Raw genomic sequence first — 22518 nt, forward strand, 5'->3', positions numbered from 1 at the left:
TTAGAAAATTCCTTAGAATAGGTGTGAATCCCTTGATACGCCCATCCAGAGTCCCTCAGAGCAGAATAATTAGCACTTTGATAAACTGTCTCCCTCATTACTCCAGTCCAGACAAGTCTAACTGACACTAGATCATTTCTGAACCACAGCGGAGCAGCTGGGCTCTAAGTATTTTGGGGAGCTGTTTGTCTCTGGGCCCTCTGCAGTCTCCTCAGTGGTCAGACTGAGCAGGTTTAAACTGTGATTGTTTACAGGAACCTGTTGCTGTTTAAATCTGCACAGATTTTAACGCTCAGCTTCCAGTTTCTTTACCAACGGCTGCTTGTTTCTTGCTCAGAGGATCTTTGTCTCTTTCTGCCCTTTCAGTCCTCAGTCTGTTTGAACCATTACAGCGTTTTGGTCTCCAGGTACAAAACATGACTTTTTCTTTGCAAACCCTTCATACAAAACAACATCTATTAGTAAAGAGGACTTTCTGCAACCTAAAGACCATTCACTTTTGAGTGGTAGTGTGTATATATATATATATATATATATATACACACACACAGACCTGATAAAACAGGTAATACATCTTTAACATCGGTACACTGGCTGTTTGTGACTGTTTGACTGCAGAAATACTCCAGTGTTCAAAGTCATTCAAATAAAGTGAGGCCAGGTTTTGCTCAGTATTCAATCCGAATCCACTTTTAAGATCACTAACAGAGTTTCTGAAGTAACTTCTTCCTGTCTTGGCTAACTTTAAAAACTCACAGCACATATTTCACCCTGAGAAGACTTCTGAGTCTGGGATGCAGCGAGCAGTTGTGTCCTTTCATCTACACCCTGTTGATCTACCTTTAGCGACTGTTGTCCCAAAGCCTTCATATTTCAACATGTCCAGTGTGAGATGGTGCTTTGTGGCAACATCCCTGACCTCCCTGTCCACCTTTCTGCTGTTTGATTGACCTCAGTTCTCTCATCAATAAAAGCTTGGGCTCTCACAGAAAATGATGCAGTTTGATCATGCTCACATTTTCATTCCTCATCACTCCTTCCAGCAGGATTGTGTCACAGACACGCCAGGCTCCACTACACCACACACACACCGCACTCCCTCACCTGAGTACTAATTCCAATCACCTGTCACCTATCACACACCTGAGCCTAATCATTCACTCCACTCCCCTATAAAACACAATCCCTCACCACAGTCAGTGTCCGGTCTCGTTAGGAATAAGGACAGTACTACTACCGCTACCTCCACAATGCCACGGACTCACCCACGTTTCCTCGCTTCCAGAACTCCAGTCTCGTTCCCGAACATCACCAGACTCCAGTTGGTAAACTCCAGTTCCCGGTCCCGTGTATCAACCCTCTCCAGCGTGTGTCTACAGAACCCCAGAACTCATCTCTGATCAGTTAAAGGACAGTATCATTTTCCTCTGCACATTTCCGATTACCTGTTACAATAAACTATATCCGTATCATCTTGGTGTCTCCGGTCTGCTCTGTCCGTAACAGAAGACCGGACCACACAACAGGATTGCAGCATGAGTGCCACAGATCCATTCCAGGAGCTGGTGGACATCCTGCGCCGTGGCCTCATCGCTCCACCATCAACCACATCCATCTCCGCCACTTCCGCTTCCGCTCCAGTCACACCAGCAGTTCCGCCCTGTACCAGTCCCATGGCCAAACCAGCGCCCTTCTCTGGCTCGGCGGAGGACTGCAATGGTTTCATCTTGCAATGTTCCCTGGTCCTGGAGATGCAATCTTCCCTGTACCCCACTGAACACTCCAAGGTAGCCTTTGTGATCTCCCAGCTACAGGGGCGAGCGTTACAGTGGGCTGAATCCATCTGGTCACAAAACAGACCCGTCACCCAATCCCTGGCGAGCTTCCTAGATCACTTCCGCGAGGTGTTCGGAAGGCCAGCTGGAGACTCCTCTGCCGGCGAGAAACTATACCAGCTCAAGCAGGGTCAGCGCTCAGTCCAGGACTACGCCTTGGAGTTCCGAACCTTTGTGGCGGCCAGTGGACAGAACGAACAATCCCTTATCACCACCTTCCGTCAGGGATTGGAGCCCAGGGTAAGATTGCATCTCGCTGCATACGAGGATACCATCGGCCTTGAGCGGTTTATACAACTAGCCATTCGAGTGGCCACTCGTATGCAGACGCGTTTATTGGAACACCAGGACCAGTGTCCTCCTACCTATACCATCCGTCAGCCAGAGAAACGCCGCTCTCCAGAACCAGAACACAAACCCATGCAGCTAGACTCCAACCGACTACCCCCGGCCGAGCGGCAGAGACTGCTGACCCAGGGGTTGTGCTTGTACTGTGGAACCTCTGGACATAATAGAGCTACCTGCCCAGTAAGACCACCACGTCCTATCGTGAGTTCTATACTTCCCAGTATTCCATGCAGTAAACCACTAGCAACTGAAATAATCTTGGTCACTGCCAACCTGTCCCTCCCAGTACAAGCCCTTATCGACTCCGGGTCAGCCGGCAACTTCATCTCCGGCTCCCTCTGCCGCCAGCTCCGCATCAAGACCTCATTCACACCAACCAGCTACCAAATTCACGCCATTACCGGGAAATCTATCAACCGCAGCGGCGTCCAGAGAGCGGCTGGTCCTGTTACCCTCCGAGGTGGTCTACTGCATGAGGAACAACAGCACTTGCTGGTTCTGGAGGGCTCGACTGCGGAGGTGATCTTAGGGCGTCCCTGGTTAGAGCAACATGACCCCATCATATCCTGGTCTACCGGTGAGGTATTGAAATGGGTAATTCCGGTTTTCCTGGCTGTTTCCCTCATTGGCCAAAACCATCTTCGTTTGGCATCCAGAGACTCCCTGTTTGCACAACGTCCATTGAAAGTCCAAGAGATAAGCAGTCTGTGGAAATTCCGCCCTGCTATGCCACCTACCAGGATGTATTCTGCCCTAAGAGAGCCTCCCAGTTACCCCTGCACCGGCCATGGGACTGCGCAATAGACCTCATACCGGGTGAACCAGTGCCCCGTGGAAAAATATACCCACTATCCATTCCCGAACAGAAAGCCATGGGGAGTATATTGAGGAGGCCCTAGCCCAAGGGTACATCAGACCATCCACTTCACCAGCAGCCTCCAGCTTCTTTTTCGTGGCCAAGAAGGACGGAGGCTTGCGGCCCTGTGTGGGCTATAGAGGACTCAATCGTATCACAGTCAAGTTCCGGTATCCACTTCCCCTCGTCCCTGCTGTGCTGGAACAACTTTGCGGTGCCACTGTCTACACCAAGTTGGACCTCCGCAGCGCGTACAATCTCATTCGGATATGTGAGGAGGATGAATGGAAGACAGCCTTCGTAACACCCACCGGTCACTATGAGTATCTTGTGATGCCCTATGGTCTGTCCAACGCCCCCTCCGTCTTCCAGGACTTCATTCATGAGGTGCACCGGGAGTTCCTTCACAAGTTTGTAATCGTGTACATAGATGACATCCTGATTTACTCCCGGAACATGGCAGACCATCGCCAACACGTTGCGGAGGTCCTAGAACGCCTGAGAGACTATCACCTCTTCCTCAAGGCCGAAAAGTGTGAATTCCATCAGTCCTCAGTGCAGTTCCTTGGCTATATCATCAGTGGCAGTGGCATCCAGATGGATGAGGGGAAAGTGGAGGCCATCCGGAGCTGGCCCACACCTACAACAATTAAGGAACTGCAACGATTCCTGGGGTTTGCTAACTTCTACCGTCGCTTCATACAAAATGATAGTCCATCCCCTGACAAGTCTTCTCCACAACAAGCCCAAGTCTCTGTCCTGGCCACTCGCCGCGCAAGAAGCTTTCGACCTCCTCAAATGGACCTTCACCAGCGCACCGCTCCTAACCCATCCAGATCCCGAGAAACCGCTTACTGTAGAGGTGGACGCCTCTACTACTGGGGTAGGAGCGGTGCTATCACAACTGCAGGGAACCCCGGCCAAACTCCACCCATGTGCTTTCTTTTCCCGGAAGCTTAGCCTGGCGGAGAGAAACTACGACACTGGCGACCGAGAGTTGCTGGCCGTTAAGTTGGCATTGGAGGAATGGAGGCATTGGCTGGAGGGCGCCCAGCACCCCTTCACAAGATTGACAGATCATAAAAACTTAGAATATCTCAAGAAAGCCAAACGTCTCAATCCTCGACAGGTGCGCTGGGCCCTGTTTTTCACAAGATTCCAATTCAATATCTCATATTGCCCCGGCACCAAGAACTCCAAAGCAGATGCGTTATCCCGTCTACACGCTCCCGAAGTCACCACTGACAAGCCAGATCCCATTCTTCCCCAGCATGTTTTCATAAATCCCATTCAATGGTCGGAGAATTCTGTTCCCTCCTCCAATGCCTCCACCAACACTCCGCCGGGCTGTCCCCCTGGTCTTCAGTATGTTCCTAGAACCCAGTGCAACCAACTCATCCACACTTCTCACACCTCTCTGGGCACTGGTCACCCCGGGGCCAATGAAACACTCTCGCTGCTACGAGAACGCTTCTGGTGGCCAAATATGGCTAGGGATGTGAGAAGGTACGTACAAGGTTGTCAAGAATGTGCCATGTCTAAGTCTCCACGTCATCTTCCCACAGGCAAACTGTGTCCCCTTCCGACGCCCAACAGACCCTGGTCACACCTAGGAGTAGACTTCATCACGGATCTCCCTCCATCTGACAATAACACCTGCATCTTCGTGGTAGTGGACCGGTTCTCAAAATCCTGCCGTCTTATTCCACTCCGAGGACTACCCACGGCTATGGAGACCGCTGAATGCCTCTTTAACCATGTCTTCAGGTATTATGGGATCCCGGAGGACATTGTTTCCGACAGAGGACCACAATTCATCTCCCGGGTATGGAAAGCTTTCTTCTCACTCCTAGGTGTGACCGCCAGCCTCTCCTCTGGTTACCATCCCCAAAGTAACGGCCAGACGGACAGGAAGATTCAGGAGATTGGGCGCTTTTTACGTACCTTCTGCCATGGCCATCAGGACTCTTGGAACCAGTTCCTGGGCTGGGCCGAGTATGCCCAGAACTCTCTACGTCAAACTACTACTGGACTCCCTCCCTTCCAGTGCGTACTCGGTTACCAGCCCCCTCTCTTCCCATGGTCTGGGGAGCCCTCGGAGGTTCCCGCCGTAGACTACTGGTTCCGAGAGAGCGAGAGGGTTTGGGATGCGGCTCACCGTCAACTCAGAAGAGCACTCTGCAGGCGCAGGTTAACAGCCGACCGTAGGAGGTCCACCACTCATGAGTACCTACCCCGCCAAAAGGTCTGGCTATCCACCCGCGACATCAGGATGCACCTGCCCTGCAGAAAGCTAAGTCCCATATTCATTGGTCCCTTTACCATACTAGGACAAATAAATCCAGTCACTTACAAGCTCCAATTACCTGCACAGTATAGGATACACCCTACCTTCCATGTCTCCCTACTCAAACCATTTCATCCTTCTGTTCCCATCTCCACAGAGCCTGGCGAGACAACAGATCCCCCCTTACCACTGATCCTGGAGGACAGAGCCGCCTACCAGGTCTGTGAGATCTTGGACTCTCGGCGCCGTGGTGGCAACCTGGAATACCTGGTGGACTGGGAGGGGTACCGTCCTGAGGAGAGGTCGTGGGTCCCCCGACATGACATCCTCGATCCCTCTCTTCTAACAGAATTCCACGCTGCCCACCCAGATCAACCTGCCCCCCGAAGAAGAGGACGGCCGCCACTACGTCGGGGTCCCCGGTCCTCAGGAGCGGACCGTGAGGGGGGGGGGGGGTGTACTGTCACAGACACACCAGGCTCCACTACACCACACACACACACCGCACTCCCTCACCCAAGTACTAATTCCAATCACCTGTCACCTATCACACACCTGCACCTAATCATTCACTCCACTCCCCTATAAAACACAATCCCTCACCACAGTCAGAGTCCGGTCTCGTTAGAAATAAGGACAGTACTACTACTCCTACCTCCACAACGCCACGGACTCACCCACTTGTTTGCAAGACGTTTCCTCACTTCCAGAACTCCAGTCTCGTTCCCGAACATCGCCAGACTCCAGTTGGTAAACTCCAGTTCCCGGTCCCGTGTATCAACCCTCTCCAGCGTGTGTCTACATAACCCCAGAACTCACCTCTGATCAGTTAAAGGACGGTATCATTTTCCTCTGCACATTTCCAATTACCTGTTACAATAAACTATATCCGTATCATCTTGGTGTCTCCGGTCTGCTCTGTCCGTAACAGATTGTACTTGCTTTTGCTTTTTCCTGAAGAAATCTGTTAAACCCGCCACAGGTTTTGAGGGAGCATGCAGTTCACATGCTGACTGCAGGAATGTTCACCAGAGCTGTTGCCCGTGAATTGAATGTTCATTTCACAAATTTTAACACATTTATAACAAACTTTGAGAGAAATAAGTCTTTTGTGTGCATAGAAGCAGTCTTGGATCTTTTACTTCAACTCATCAAAAATGGGAGCAAAAACAAAAGTGTTGCGTTTATATTTTTGTTGAGTGCACAGAGAGAGCGGGTCCCCTTCCATGGAGGCCACCATGTTGCACCACCATGTTTCTACAGTAGCCCAGAACGGACACACCAAACACTGGCTCTAGATATGGCCACCGTAGTTGGAAGGGGAGGGTGAGGCGAGCGGTATTCAAATGGTTGCAATCTGCAGTTTCACCACTAGATGCCACTAAATCCTCCACACTAGACCTTTAATTGGCTACCCTTATTTAAGGGTGGTGCCCCAAGGTAAATTTAATGCAAGTTAAATTTACTATACATACTGATTATTACTGATAGCCCGAAGTGAGTGCAATTGCTCAACTTCATCTTTTTGTACCAATTAATGTTTAAACGCTATGTAATTTTGGTGTCTCCTCTGTACAGGTTTATTAATTATCATTACATATTTTGGTATCCTTTACACCATTTTACCCTACATATTCGAATCCTTTTTGTTCCTGGGGAAAAGTGGATAAAGTTATGTTTTGGAACGGACTGTCAATGCAAGATGTTAAACTCCATTAACTTTCTATAGAAGTTGATGTGATATCTAGCTGATAAATGAATGATAGGTGGTAAAAATCAAGTGAGTGTAATCGATGGGGAAAAGTATGTGGTGGAAGGGAGACGAACAAAGAAGGTTTTAGGAAAACAAGGCGGCTCTGAAATTACAGGTGCAGTGCAGATAAGTGAGTGGATGTTTTGACCTCCGTTCATTAACGCACAAAATTTGCAAGTATTCCCACATATATCAGAGCAAGAAGAAAATACAAGTGTAATATTTTCAAATGTACCACACAGGACAATGACAAATGAGCGATGGCATGGATCATTCTTTCAAAAAGAGAAAGACAGGTTTCTCAGTCACTGCTTTAGGGTTTTTCTTTTCTGTCATTTTGAATCACTGCCAGTGTTTAGAAGATTCCTTAGAATAGGTGTGAATCCCTTGACACGCCCATCCAGACAACCTCAGAGCAGAATAATTAGCACTTTGATAAACTGTCTCCCTCATTACTCCAGTCCAGACAAGTCTAACTGACACTAGATCATTTCTGAACCACAGCGGAGCAGCTGGGCTCTAAATATTTTGGGGAGCTGTTTGTCTCTGGGCCCTCTGCAGTCTCCTCAGTGGTCAGACTGAGCAGGTTTAAACTGTGATTGTCCGTCCACAGCATGTTCAGCTGCTGTTCTGTGATCCAGCTCCAGCAGTGCTAACCCTGGACTCACCTCATTTAAACAGGAACCTGTTGCTGTTTAAATCTGCACAGATTTTAACGCTCAGCTTCCAGTTTCTTTACCAACGACTGCTGGTTTCTTGTATTCTTATCTAACTGCTGCTCAGAGGATCTTTGTCTCTTTCTGCCCTTTCAGTCCTCAGTCTGGTTGAACCATTACAGCGTTTTGGTCTCCAAGTACAAAACATGACTTTTTCTTTGCAAACCCTTCATACAAAACAACATCTATTAGTAAAGAGGACTTTCTGCAACCCAAAGACCATTCAGACATACAGAGTGTTCCTCTCAGCCGTCTGACTGCACCGAATCAAGAGTTTGTGGCAGGTGACTCCAAACTTTTGAGTGGTAGTGTATATATATATATATATATACACACACAGACCTGATAAAACAGGTAATACATCTTTAACATCGGTACACTGGCTGTTTGTGACTGTTTGACTGCAGAAATACTCCAGTGTTCAAAGTCATTCAAATAAAGTGAGGCCAAGTTTTGCTCAGTATTCAATCTGAATCCACCTTTAAGATCACTAACAGAGCTTCTGAAGTAACTTCTTCCTGTCTTGGCTAACTTTAAAAACTGACAGCACATATTTCACCCTGAGAAGACTTCTCAATCTGGGATGCAGCGAGCAGTTGTGTCCTCTCATCTACACCCTGTTGATCTACCTTTAGCGACTGTTGTCCCAAAGCCTTCATATTTCAACATGTCCAGTGTGAGATGGTGCTTAGTGGCAACGTCCCTGACCTCCCTGTCCACCTTTCTGCTGTTTGATTGTTGTAGCACCTCAGTTCTCTTATCATCGGGTCCCCTTCCACAGAGGCCGCCATGTTGCACCACCATGTTTCTACAGTAGCCTAGAACGGACACACCAAACACTGGCTCTAGATATGGCCGTTCGCGTTTTTCGCGAGTTTCACAGCCACCGTAGTTGGAAGGGGAGGGTGAGGCGAGCGGTATTCAAATGGTTGCAATCTGCAGTTTCACCACTAGATGCCACTAAATCCTCCACACTGGACCTTTAATTGGCTATGGTTTCCCTTATTTAAGGGTGGTGCCCCGAGGTGAATTTAATGCAAGTTCAATTTACTATAAATATTGATTATTTCTGATAGCCCGAAGTGAGTGCAATTGCTCAACTTCATCTTTTTGTACCAATTAATGTGTAAACACTATGTAATTTTGGTGCCTCCTCTGTACAGGTTTATTAATTATCATTACATATTTTGGTATCCTTTACGCCATTTTCCCCTACATATTCGAATCCTTTTTGTTCCTGGGGGAGGACCACCAGACCCCCCCACTTTATTGTGCATTAGTGTAACAAAGACAATACTGCCAAAGTGTGAAGTAATAATGAGATTAATAGAAAAAACTATTCATAAAATCAAATAGCAAAACAAAACAACAACAAAAACAGAAGAAAAAACAATGAAAATTGCTCTGTGTGTTTGTGAAAGACTGTGGAAGTGTGTGTCGATTCTGATGTTGAGAAAAGTGGATAAAGTTATGTTTTGGAACGGACTGTCAATGCATGATATTAAACTCCATTAACTTTCTATAGAAGTTGATGTGATATCTAGCTGATAAATGAATGATAGGTGGTAAAAATCAAGTGAGTGTAATCGATGGGGAAAAGTATGTGGTGGAAGGGAGACGAACAAAGAAGGTTTTAGGAAAACAAGGCGGCTCTGAAATTACAGGTGCAGTGCAGATAAGTGAGTGGATGTTTTGACCTCCGTTCATTAACGCAGACAATTTGCAAGTATTCCCACATATATCAGAGCAAGAAGAAAATACAAGTGTAATATTTTCAAATGTACCACACAGGACAATGACAAATGAGCGATGGCATGGATCATTCATTCAAAAAGAGAAAGAGAGGTTTCTCAATCACTGCTTTAGGGTTTTTCTTCTGACAGTCATTTTGAATCACTGCCAGTGTTTAGAAGATTCCTTAGAATAGGTGTGAATCCCTTGACACGCCCATCCGGAGAACGTCAGAGCAGAATAATTAGCACTTTGATAAACTGTCTCCCTCATTACTCCAGTCCAGACAAGTCTAACTGACACTAGATCATTTCTGAACCACAGCGGAGCAGCTGGGCTCTAAGTATTTTGGGGAGCTGTTTGTCTCTGGGCCCTCTGCAGTCTCCTCAGTGGTCAGACTGAGCAGGTTTAAACTGTGATTGTCCGTCCACAGCATGTTCAGCTGCTGTTCTGTGATCCAGCTCCAGCAGTGCTAACCCTGGACTCACCTCATTTAAACAGGAACCTGTTGCTGTTTAAATCTGCACAGATTTTAACACTCAGCTTCCAGTTTCTTTACCAACGACTGCTGGTTTCTTGTATTCTTATCTAACTGCTGCTCAGAGGATCTTTGTCTCTTTCTGCTCTTTCAGTCCTCAGTCTGGTTGAACCATTACAGCGTTTTGGTCTCCAGGTACAAAACATGACTTTTTCTTTGCAAACCCTTCATACAAAACAACATCTATTAGTAAAGAGGACTTTCTGCAACCCAAAGACCATTCAGACATACAGAGTGTTCCTCTCAGCCGTCTGACTGCACCGAATCAAGCGTTTGTGGCAGGTGACTCCAAACTTTTGAGTGGTAGTGTGTATATATATATATATATATATACACACACACAGACCTGATAAAACAGGTAATACATCTTTAACATCGGTACACTGGCTGTTTGTGACTGCTTGACTGCAGAAATACTCCAGTGTTCAAAGTCATTCAAATAAAGTGAGGCCAAGTTTTGCTCAGTATTCAATCTGAATCCACTTTTAAGATCACTAACTGAGAGTTTCTGAAGTAACTTCTTCCTGTCTTGGCTAACTTTAAAAACTCACAGCATGTATTTCACCCTGAGAAGACTTCTGAATCTGGGATGCAGCGAGCAGTTGTGTCCTCTCATCTACACCCTGTTGATCTACCTTTAGCGACTGTTGTCCCAAAGCCTCCATATTTCAACATGTCCAGTGTGAGATGGTGCTTAGTGGCAACGTCCCTGACCTCCCTGTCCACCTTTCTGCTGTTTGATTGTTGTAGCACCTCAGTTCTCTTATCATCGGGTCCCCTTCCACAGAGGCCGCCATGTTGCACCGCCATGTTTCTACAGTAGCCTAGAACGGACACACCAAACACTGGCTCTAGATATGGCCGTTCGCGTTTTTCGCGAGTTTCACAGCCACCGTAGTTGGAAGGGGAGGGTGAGGCGAGCGGTATTCAAATGGTTGCAATCTGCAGTTTCACCACTAGATGCCACTAAATCCTCCACACTGGACCTTTAATTGGCTATGGTTTCCCTTATTTAAGGGTGGTGCCCCGAGGTGAATTTAATGCAAGTTCAATTTACTATAAATATTGATTATTTCTGATAGCCCGAAGTGAGTGCAATTGCTCAACTTCATCTTTTTGTACCAATTAATGTGTAAACACTATGTAATTTTGGTGTCTCCTCTGTACAGGTTTATTAATTATCATTACATATTTTGGTATCCTTTATGCCATTTTCCCCTACATATTCGAATCCTTTTTGTTCCTGGGTGAAGACCACCAGACCCCCCCGCTTTATTGTGCATGAGTGTAACAATGACAATACTGCCAAAGTGTGAAGTAATAATGAGATTAATAGAAAAAACTATTCATAAAATCAAATAGCGAAAAAACAAACAATGAACACGTGCTCTTTGTGTTTGTAAAAGACTGTGGGAGTGTTTGGGTGTGTGTGTGTGTTAAAGTTAGTGTGTTAGATAAATTATAGGCCTACCAACCAGGCTGACTGATATATACAAAATATAATAGTTAAAAAAGAAGATATATAGTTAGTCAGCCTATTTCTAAGGCCAAGCGCAGCCATCATACGGAGCCCGGCAGGTTCTGACTCTGACCCAGCAATAGAAGAAGACAAAAACAAGTTATGACCACCAGGCAAGTGATTTACCCTTGGTTCTGAGAGAAAGCATGCTCTGTCAGCTCAACCAGGCTGTGTGTCTGAAAAAGATTATATCTAAAACAGAATTTAGAAAGCTCTGTGATACATACTATCATATTAACAGTGCAAATGCTAACATTATAGACTTGACACACCGATATCTTTATCACCCAATTCACACTTTATTTATATGTTAGCAGGAATAGTGGGAAGGGGTGTAGTTGTTCAGAGCGAAACCATTGGCGTCGAACTTGGGTCCCCGGGAGAGTAGCGGTGGTTCCGACTTGGAGCCTGGAGCAAAGGTTACCTCGCTGGCCTGGTCTAGCCGCTGCGTGGGTCTGGACAGACAGGTTGGCCGGTCCAGCAGGATAAGATGGTACCGTGTGGATCTGGCTGGCTGTGGTGTAGCGCTGATGGTGGTGTGTAGAGACTGACCATCAGTTGAACCAAGATCACGGAGCAGGCAAGATGTCGAGTGTCTGGCTCCGAGGTGGAGTGGAGTGGTGGACAGGCGAAGTGGAACTGGCAAGGTGAAGTTGGCTGGAGAGGCAGGCAGACAGGCTGGCAGGAATCCAGGCAACGACAGGAGCTGTGATCACCAGCACAGGATAATCCTTCAGGCAGAGCAGAAGACAGGATCAAAACACGGGGCAAAAACAGGTACTTACCGTTCTTTGGTAGTTCCAATGTAGTTTATTCAATTCAATGCAGTGAGGAAAACTGCAAAGAACGATACATAGGTGAGACTAAACAGCCACTTCACAAAAGACTTCATCAGCACAGACGACACGCTAACTCGGGATTACGCTGAGACTAAATTTGCCAACTGTTTACCACAGTATATTAACACCATGGTCAAGCCAATCATATGCTAATCAGGTACATAACAGTGATGAGGGAGGTGCAGCCAGAAAACAATAGACCTGATTACTGGGCCATCATGGAAACAAAAGAAGGTCAGTTTCAGGTGTACCTAGGCAGGGTAAACAGCAGACACTCAGGAAGACTCCTCCCTGAGGGCGGGGCTTAAGCAACACGGAGTAGCTTACATGAGTTCTCAGACCATTTTCACAATTGAGAATGACTTCTGGATGGGAGTCGAAACGTCTTGATTCTGAAAACAGTGCCCAGATGACTATGACTGAAACCTTTTTTAGAAGAGCCTTGATGTAGTGGTCGTACAATGTACAGGGACGATCTGGCGTTGGTGTAGTGGGAGAGCCTATAAGCTTATAAGATGTGGAGACTGATGAGTAGATAGGAGACAGGTGTGCCGGTGATCAGCCGCAGGTGGAGAATCATGGAGCCAGACCAGGAGACATACACACACACATACACATATACCAAGACGAACCGGGGACAAACAAGAAACTCAAGGGATGGGGAAGATAGTTGGGTGACTACCACACCAACAGGGCAAAGCAGGCAACTGCCCCCTGGCTCCATAACTCCAAGGCCCCCAAAAGCTAACATAACTGTGTCAACTGACAGCAGTCTGTCACCCATACTGGGATCCAGTCCCGGGGAGCTGTGCAGCCGCACGTTGGCCCACCACACGTCACCATAGTCCCGCTGTGGGTCCAGCCTGGACAGCTGAGGCAGTGAGGCTGCACCAGAAAAGCGGAGCTCTCCATCCGCTCCCTCGTGGTGTCCTGCCACTGCTGTGCCGCCAAGTCCAAATCCATTCTCGCCATTAGCTTAACAGTCGTTCAAAGCTGCTACAACAAGCTAACTGTTGTGTTGGCTAACGCAAGTAGCTAGCTAGCTACTGCTAAATAAAAAAAACAGATAAAAAAAAGGGAAACAAAAAAGTAGATTTGGACTAAATAAAAGACCCAAATAAAATGTAATTTCTTAGTTATGTGTTTAAATGTATTTTGCAATTTTCATGTTATAATTTCTTTTCTAATATGCTGCTTCTGTATGAATCTATCTACCGCTTTACTGCCAGTTGTCACGTACAATACAGTGGTAGAGAACTGACAAACGCGTTCTCATTCCCAGGGCATCAAATACCGATGTTTTGTCACGCCCCTCAGAGTCCTATAAACACACACAAGGTACTCTTTGCAGATGAAATTGAAATTATCATTGGACCAATGCGGCAATGTCAATGTCTCAGTGCACCACTGCGGTACCTTTGCTGTGGCCTAAATCTCAATTCAGTTAAGTCTTTCTTGTTGCTCGTTTTTGGCTCCTGTGTGACCTTGTCTGTCTCTGCTGAGGATCTACTTCCTGCCGGTGATCCCAGCCATCGTGGTTTACCTGATCTCTGCACTCTCCTGTCCAGCTGCTTTTGGGGCCCTTGGTGTTCTGGAGCCAGGGGGCAGTTGCCTGCTTTGCCCTGTTGGTAATCCAGCCCTGCTATTCAGAATATTTATTTTGATATAATGTTAGCATTTGTACTGTGGACGCAGCTCTGATCATAGACTCTCGAGTCCAAACATATTAATCTGCAGAAAGAAGTCCTGTGGCAAAAAACCCCAAACGTTTTTAAAATCATTTATATCAATTAAAATCAATATTTGGTGTCAAATTATTGATTTCTTTAGTAAGTATCGGCGCAATAAGTGGTACAGCGAGCTGGTCATTCCTTACATAATGGACAATGGTAATGGTTACTTTTAACCAGTTGCTCTTTTTTAAAATATTTTTATCTCCCTCTTGCCTCTCAAAAATAAAAGGGGGAGCAACCTCGGCTGCCTCTATGGACCAGCACGCTCTGAATTTTCACCACGAAGTTGTGTTTTGATATTTGTCTTTTCACCTTTTGGATGTTTGGTGGAAATCAAATCCACTCAGAGGCTCCCAGTGTCACAGTCTGTCATGTTCTCTCCAGCCACTCCCCTTCACTCTGCACTCCCTCACCCGAGCTCTGATTCCCTTCATCTGTTACCAGTACACACCTGCGTCCAATTAGCAATCCACTCCCCTATAAAACCCAGCTCCTCACCACAGTCTGTGTCCGGTCTCGTTTAAGACACAGGATAGAATGCTAGTTCCCCTGATTCTACGCCTTGGACTCACTTTACCCGAACAAAACTCTTACCAGCCTCGAGTGCCTTGACCCCGGCTCTGGTTACTCCAGTTCTCCGTGTGTGTCACTTCAGCTCCAGTTCCTGAGTGTCTTCAGTCTCCCGTGTGTGTGTCACTCCAGCTCCCGTGTGTCTCTCGTCTCCCGTGTGTGTGTCTCTCCGGTTCCCAGCCCTGTGTGAACCTACTCACCTGTATTCAGCCACACTACTCCAGAGCACTACAATCGCCAGTCAAAGGACTGTATACTTCCATCCATGATCTGTTCAATCTCCTCGTCTCTCAATAAACCATATCAGTATCTTCCCCGTGTCTCCGGTCAGTTCTGTCCGTAACACCCAGAGGGGCAAGTTACCGTCAAAGAAACAAAGACAGACATAAAATAATATTAATATCTCAAAGACATAGACAAAGAAAATGTCATGTAGTGTTGGGCCAGGATGTTTAGTCTTTACTAGGTGTGGATAAAAACAAAGCAATACTGAAATTAATGAATGTATTAATGTAGTAATGTAATGTTGTAGTTTGCACCATTGTTTTGTTTTGCATCCATCTGCAGCCATGAAGAGTATTTGTATTTTTTATAAACCCGATAACATCTGCAGTATCAGGTTTTTATGGTGAAGCTGTTACCCCATAAAATATGTTCAATGAAACCAAAGATAAGAAGATAAGCCGCCAAAACTGTGAATTATATCCTCACGTATCAGTCCAAGATCAAATATAATTAATAAAACAAAAATGTGCCAGAGAGGACAATAACTAATCTACTGGTCATTACAGCCCATTCTGAATCAGCGTCCATGTTGATAAGATTCCTCAGAATGTGCTTTTAAACTCACCACCTGGTTACAGAATAACTTCTTAGAGTCATTCTCTTCACTGCCAAAATAGATAAGCCGAAATTTAAAAGCCAAAAACCCCATCCTCAGTCAGTAGAAGTCATCCTCTGAAACACAACGACATTTTTATTACTTTGGGGTTGTTTGTTGGTCCACATTTGAGCCACATGATTCTGCAGGAGAACCCGTCCAAACAGTTTTAATTTGTCATTTACCGTCTACATGCCAACAACGTTCCGCGTGGGTTCAGTTCAGAGGGAGGCACAATGCAAATACCATCTAGAATTTTTTAAATAGCAATAATGTAATGGCAGTGGTAATAATAATAATAATAATAATAATAATAATAGCTATAGGAAGAATAATGTCAGTATTAGTAAAAGAGCCAATAACTAGCAACTGTAGTAGCAGTTGTGGAGCAGGAACACGGGGCAGCAGGTGGCCCACAACCACAGATCCAGACTCTGCAGCTCTGGAGGCAGAAATACCTGCTGAAAGCGACAGAAGGAGAGAGGAGAGAAACGAGAAGGCACAGAACTACGGGAGAGAGAAGATGTCGAGTCAGTAACATGCAGTAATTGGATAAAAATGCATACAGATGGAGAGGGAGAGGAGGAGAGAGGAAAGAGGTGCCTCATGGGAAGTCTCATGGCAGTGTAGGCCTATAGCTGTCATGTGGTAGTCCCGCAAGGGAGCAGGAAACACAAGGAATAGGACCCAAGTACAGGCAACGGAGGCAGACTGGTAATATGCAATGCTTTAATAAAGAATAAAGGCTTACACGGGCGTCCGGCAGGCAGTGGTCAAAACCAGGGAATCAGTCCAACTAGGCAAACAAATCCGACAGGGAGCAGGCAAAGTTCAAAAGTCCATAATCCAGGCAAGGTCCAAGGGAACAAAGAATCAATCCAACAGAACTCATAGGTAAGAAATGCCGGGATGCTTGACACGGGAACACAGTACAACCTGTCTACCTGCCTACAACCTGACTAAATACACTGAGGTAGGGGAGACAACGAAACACAGGTGCAATCAATCAAGGCAGGGCCAACAATCAAAACAGGAGGGAAAGCAAACAAAGACAGGAAGTAAAGCCACAAGACAAACAAGGAGAGGAGAACACTAAAAAATAAAACAGGAAACAGGACAGGACTCCACTTCCAGCCATTGAGGACATCCAGAGGAAATGCTGTCTGCGTCGAGCCTGCAGCATTCTTAAGGACTCCTCTCACCCGCCCAGAGACTGGTTTCTCCCCTGCCTTGCCCCTGCCATTACCATTGTAATGGTTACTTTTAACCAGTTGCTCTTTTTTAAAATATTTTTTATCTCCCTCTTGCCTCTCAAAAATAAAACCAGCAGACTGAGAAACAGCTTTTTTCCCAGAGCTGTCTTCCTACTTAACTCTGCCCCCCGCTGACTCCACTGTCCCCTCATATACCTTAACTTAAATGCTGCTACATTGTTTTTGCTACATGTACCACATGTTCATTTGCACTACCGGACTATTTATTTATACATATACTGCATCATTTGCACTCCAGTACTATGTACTGAATACTACAATAACTCATCTACTGCACTGTTCACTATTTCCATACATTGCACTACTTTATATTCATTGGACTACTGTTCTGCCCAGTCCAATTCATTGCTGTGCATATCCATCAGTATACTGTTCATAATAATGCCATCTGTATATAATGTCCATAGTACCACTTGTAAAATATTTTCATAATGCTGCTCTATCCTGTATTTATGCACACACTTATTATCCTGCACTTGCTTATTGCACTTCTGGTTCGACCTGAACTGCATTTTGTTGCCTTGTACTTGTACATGTGTAATGACAAGAAAGTTGAATCTAATCTAATCTACAGTGGTGTGAAAAAGTGTTTGCCCACTTCCTTATTTCTTTTTTTTTGCATGTTTGTCACACTTAAATGTTTCAGATTATTAAACAAATCAAACAAATGAAGGTTGTTATTATTAAGTGAAAACAAGATCCAAACATACATGGCCCTGTGTGAAAAAGTGATTGCCCCCTAAACCTAATAACTGGTTGGGCCACCCTTAGCAGCAACAACTGAAATCAAGCGTTTGCGATAATTTGAGTCTTTTACAGCGCTGTGGAGGAATTTTGACCCACTCATCTTTGCAGATTTGTTGTAATTCAGCCACATTGGAGGGTTTTCGAGCATAAACTGCCTTTTTAAGGTCATGCCACTGCATCTCAATAGGATTCAGGTCAGGACTTTGACTAGGCCACTCCAAAGTCTTTATTTTGTTCTTCTTCAGCCATTCAGAGACCCCACAACAACATCCAAAGAACTGCAGGCCTCAGTGTTCCTGTTTAAATGAGTGAGTCCAGGGTTAGCACTGCTGGAGCTGGATCACAGAACAGCAGCTGAACATGCTGAGGAGACTGCAGAGGGCCCAGAGACAAACAGCTCCCCAAAATACTTAGAGCCTAGCTGCACCGCTGTGGTTCAGTAATGATCTAGTGTCACTTAGACTTGTCTGGACTGGAGCAATGAGGGAGACAGTTTATCAAAGAGCTAATTATTCTGCTCTGAGGGACTCTGGATGGGCGTATCAAGGGATTCACACCTATTCTAAGGAATCTTCTAAACACTGGCTGTGATTCAAAATGACAGAAAAGAAAAACCCTAAAGCAGTGATTGAGAAACCTCTCTTTCTCTTTTTGAATGAATGATCCATGCCATCGCTCATTTGTCATTGTCCTGTGTGGCACATTTAAAAATATTACACTTGTAATTTACACTTTTCTTCTTGCTCTGATATATGTGGGAATACTTGCAAATTGTGTGCGTTAATGAACGGAGGTCAAAACATCCACTCACTTATCTGCACTGCACCTGTAATTTCAGAGCCGCCTTGTTTTCCTAAAACCTTCTTTGTTCGTCTCCCTTCCACCACATACTTTTCCCCATCGATTACACTCACTTGATTTTTACCACCTATCATTCATTTATCTGCTAGATATCACGTCAGCTTCTATAGAAAATTAATGGAGTTTAACATCTTGCATTGACAGTCCATTCCAAAACATAACTTTATCCACTTTTCTCAACATCAGAATCGACACACACTTCCACAGTCTTTCACAAACACACAGAGCAATTTTCATTGTTTTTTTTTCTTCTGTTTTGTTGTTGTTTTGTTTTGCTATTTGATTTTATGAATAGTTTTTTCTTTTAATCTCATTATTACTTCACACTTTGGCAGTATTGTCTTTGTTAAACTCATGCACAATAAAGTGGGGGGGTCTGGTGGTCCTCCTCCAGGAACAAAAAGGATTCGAATATGTAGGGAAAAATGGCGTAAAGGATACCAAAATACGTAACGATAATTAATAAACCTGTACAGAGGAGGCTCCAAAATTACATAGCATTTACACATTAATTGGTAGATTTATTAGGCACTACTCTAAGGCTATTTCGCTTCTTCGGGCTGCAGATATGCAGATTTGAGGGGGGGGGGTGCAGAAAACCAGTCAGTATCTGGTGTGACCACCATTTGTCTCATGCAGTGCAACACATCTCCTTCACATAGAGTTGATCAGGTTGTGGATTGTGGCCTCTGGGATGTTGGACGCCTCTTCAGTGGCTGTGCGAAGTTGCTGGATATTGGGAGGAACAACGGTGCACGGTGACCCAAACATCCCAAACACGCTAAATGGGTGACATGTCTGGTGAGTATGCAGGCCATGCAAGAACTGGGATGTTTTCAGCTTCCAGGAATGGTGTACAGATCCTTGCAACATGGGGCCTTGCATTATCATGCTGCAACATGAGGCGATGGCGGCGGATGAATGGCACGACACTGGGCCTCAGGATCTCGTCACGGTATCTCTGTGCATTCAAATTGCCATCAGTAAAATGCACCTGTGTTCGTTGTCCATAGCTGATGCCTGCCCATATCGTAACAACCCCCCCCCCTTGGGGCACTTGTGCAGAAATTCTTTGGTTGTTCAAACCAACTGTTGCATCAGCTGTCCAGTGGCTGGTCTCAGACGATCATGCAGATGAAGAAGCCGGATGTGGTGGTCGGTTGGATGTACTGCCAAATTCTCAAAAGTGACATTGGAGACAGCTTATGGTAGTGAAATGAACATTCAATTCACGGGCAACAGCTCTGGTGAACATTCCTGCATTCAGCATGTGAACTGCATGCTCCCTCAAAACCTGCGACATCTGTGGCATTGTGTTTTGTGATAAAACTGCACATTTTAAAGTGGCCTTTTATTATGACCAGTCCAAGGCACACCTGTGCAATAATCATGCAGTTTAATCAGCATCTTGATATGCCACACCTGTCAGGTGGATGAATTATCTTGGCAAAGGTGAAGTGCTCACCAACATGGATTTTAACGAATTTGAGAACAGAATGTGAGAAAAATAAGCCTTTTGTGTGCATAGAAGAAGTCTTAGATCTTTTAATTCAACAAAAAGAAAGGTGTTGCATTTATAGTTTTTGTTGAGTGTAGATAAAAATGGTTTATTCCACAACACAGCAATTCTTATTTTCAGCTGATAATACACACAAAACATACTTTTAAATATTATATTCCATTTCTGCCAATAGCTCCTCCTAAATGTTACACACTGGACCTTTAATTTATTCAGTCTCAGTATCAATTTGGAACTCTGATCAATAATTTAATTAATAACTACAGCGAAAATTACCATAAATAGATAGTAAAGGCACTGCAAGTCAAGAATCATAAATATAAAATAATAAACTGACAATAAGATATATATAAGAACCAAAAAAAAATTATAAGAGTCTAAAAAATAAGAGTCTCGGGTCTTGCCTCAGAGTCCTGGAGGTGTACAGGTCCTGGAGGGAAGGTAGATTGCAGCCAATCAACTTGATATGCAGCATAAAACTGCTGCAGTCTGCCCTTGTCCTTGGCGGTGGCAGCAGCGTACCAGATGGTGATGGGGGGGTGAGGATGGACTCGATGATGGCGGTGTACAGGAAGTGGCAGGAAGTACATCCTCTGCTGGGCTTTCTTGGTGAGGTCCTGGGTGATGATGGTGCCCAAGAAGTGGAAGGACTCCACAGTATCGAATGGGGAGTCACACAGGGTGATGGAGGCGGGTGGGGCTGGGTTCTTCCTGTAATCCACAACCATGTCCACGGTCTTTAGAGTGTTGAGCTCCAGGTTGTTTTGACTGCACCAGATCACCAGGTGGTCAATCTCCCACCTGTAGGGAGACTCATCCCCACCAGATATGAGTCCAATGTGGGTGGTGTCATCTGCAAACTTCAGGAGATGGACTGGTGACTGGAGGTGCAGCTGTTGGTGAACAGGGAGAAGAGTCTTGAGGGGAACCGGTGCTGCCTGGATGATAGTGTTGAAGGCTAAGCTGATGTCCACAAACAGGATCCTGGCGTAGGTTCCTGAGGAATCCAGGTGCCGGAGGATGGAGTGGAGGGCCATGTTTACTGCATCGTCTACAGACCTGTTGGTTCTGTAGGCGAACTGCAGGGGGTCCAGGAGTGGGTCTGTGATGGCTTTGAGGTGTGACAACACAAGGCACTCAAAAGACTTCATTACCACAGAGTTCAGGGCGGCGGACCTGTAGTCGTTAAGTCCTGTGGTCCTTGTTTTTTTGGGGACAGTGAGGATGGTGGAGGATTTGAAGCAGGCTGGCACATGGCATGTCTCCAATGAGGTGTTAAAGATGTCTGTGAACACCGGAGACAGCTGATCAGCACAGTGCTTCAGGGATGATGGAGAGACAGAGTCTGGCCTGGCTGCTTTGTCGGGGTTCTGCCTCCTGAACAGTCTGTTGACGTCAGACGAAACCAGTCGCTCCATCCTTTGTTCTCCTTAGAGAGTTAGCCGCTCGGCACTAACAGGCTTTGTTGCTCCTGTTTCTTGTAAAGTTAGCGGGCTTACTTTGTGTTGTAGCTGCTGGTAATAACTAAGCTTGGTTGCAACATATTATGATGAAGATGGCTATCATGTAGTTTGATCATTCTGCCAGAAAAGTGGTAAATATGCATTAGAAAAAGCCGTCTCTGCATGTTTAACCCAGAACCCTACTGAACATCACATGCTGTGGTGTTCAATTCGGGGTGTGTGCTATACTTTGAAGAATAGGACTGGTAGATCTATGGCACATTTTTTATGGCACTATCAGTAGATATTATTATTTATTTATTATATTAGTAGATATCACTGCAACACAATAAATAAACGTCTTTGACATGACGTCAGAACTGTTACTCACATTCTGTTGATAAGGTTAATTATTTTTCGTAATGTTTAAAACAAAAATTCTGGCCATATCTATTGTGCATGTAACTGTTGTCAAACACCTGCTTATCTCCCATGACTTGGGCCCAGAAAATTGTTCTGTGTTGGGAACTCAGTCAGGGCCCAACAGGTCAAGATAGGCCATCTGATCTTCCCACCTACCATTTTCTCTTTGGTTATGCTGCAGCACACAGCAAAGATACACTCCATCTACCTCAGCACTAAAAGGGACACTGACTAAACACTCCAAGTTGGGCCTCCTGGAAAATTAATTCCCGAAAGCTCCCCAGTGTTGCTTTTCTCTGAGATAGCCCCATTACTATCATTGCACCATGTCCTAACTGAATGTGACGCAAGGGAGGGTCAGCGACAAAATCTGTTAAATTGCATTGTTTTCTATTGGAATGTCCTGAGCGACGCAGCACTGCACAGCGCGATGCGGCGCACAGTTTTGAGCTGAACTTTTGTTGGACGCCATGTTTCTATTTATTCCTGTCGCTCGCGCTGAAAGCGCTGAAACATGGACCAGGAACAGTTGATTCATTAAGTTTAAATGAGGAGTTAACCTAAATAAGGTGGCAGCTGGCTGCAGGGAGATCGACATGGTGCTGGAAGTTTCTAGTAAGAAGATTCATTTTTGTGTGTTTTCTGTC

The 22518-nt window shown here is 45.5% G+C and overlaps 1 protein-coding gene across 1 annotated transcript in view; it reads left to right on the top strand.

Moving 5' to 3' along the window:
• The window catches only part of LOC122869003 (GTPase IMAP family member 9-like), a 74609-nt gene that overhangs the window by 38200 nt on the left and 13891 nt on the right, over positions 1 to 22518 (top strand). The window lies entirely within an intron of this gene.

This window comes from Siniperca chuatsi, linkage group LG21, assembly GCF_020085105.1.
Source record: "Siniperca chuatsi isolate FFG_IHB_CAS linkage group LG21, ASM2008510v1, whole genome shotgun sequence".
In the NCBI taxonomy this organism is placed as follows: Eukaryota; Metazoa; Chordata; class Actinopteri; order Centrarchiformes; family Sinipercidae; genus Siniperca; species Siniperca chuatsi.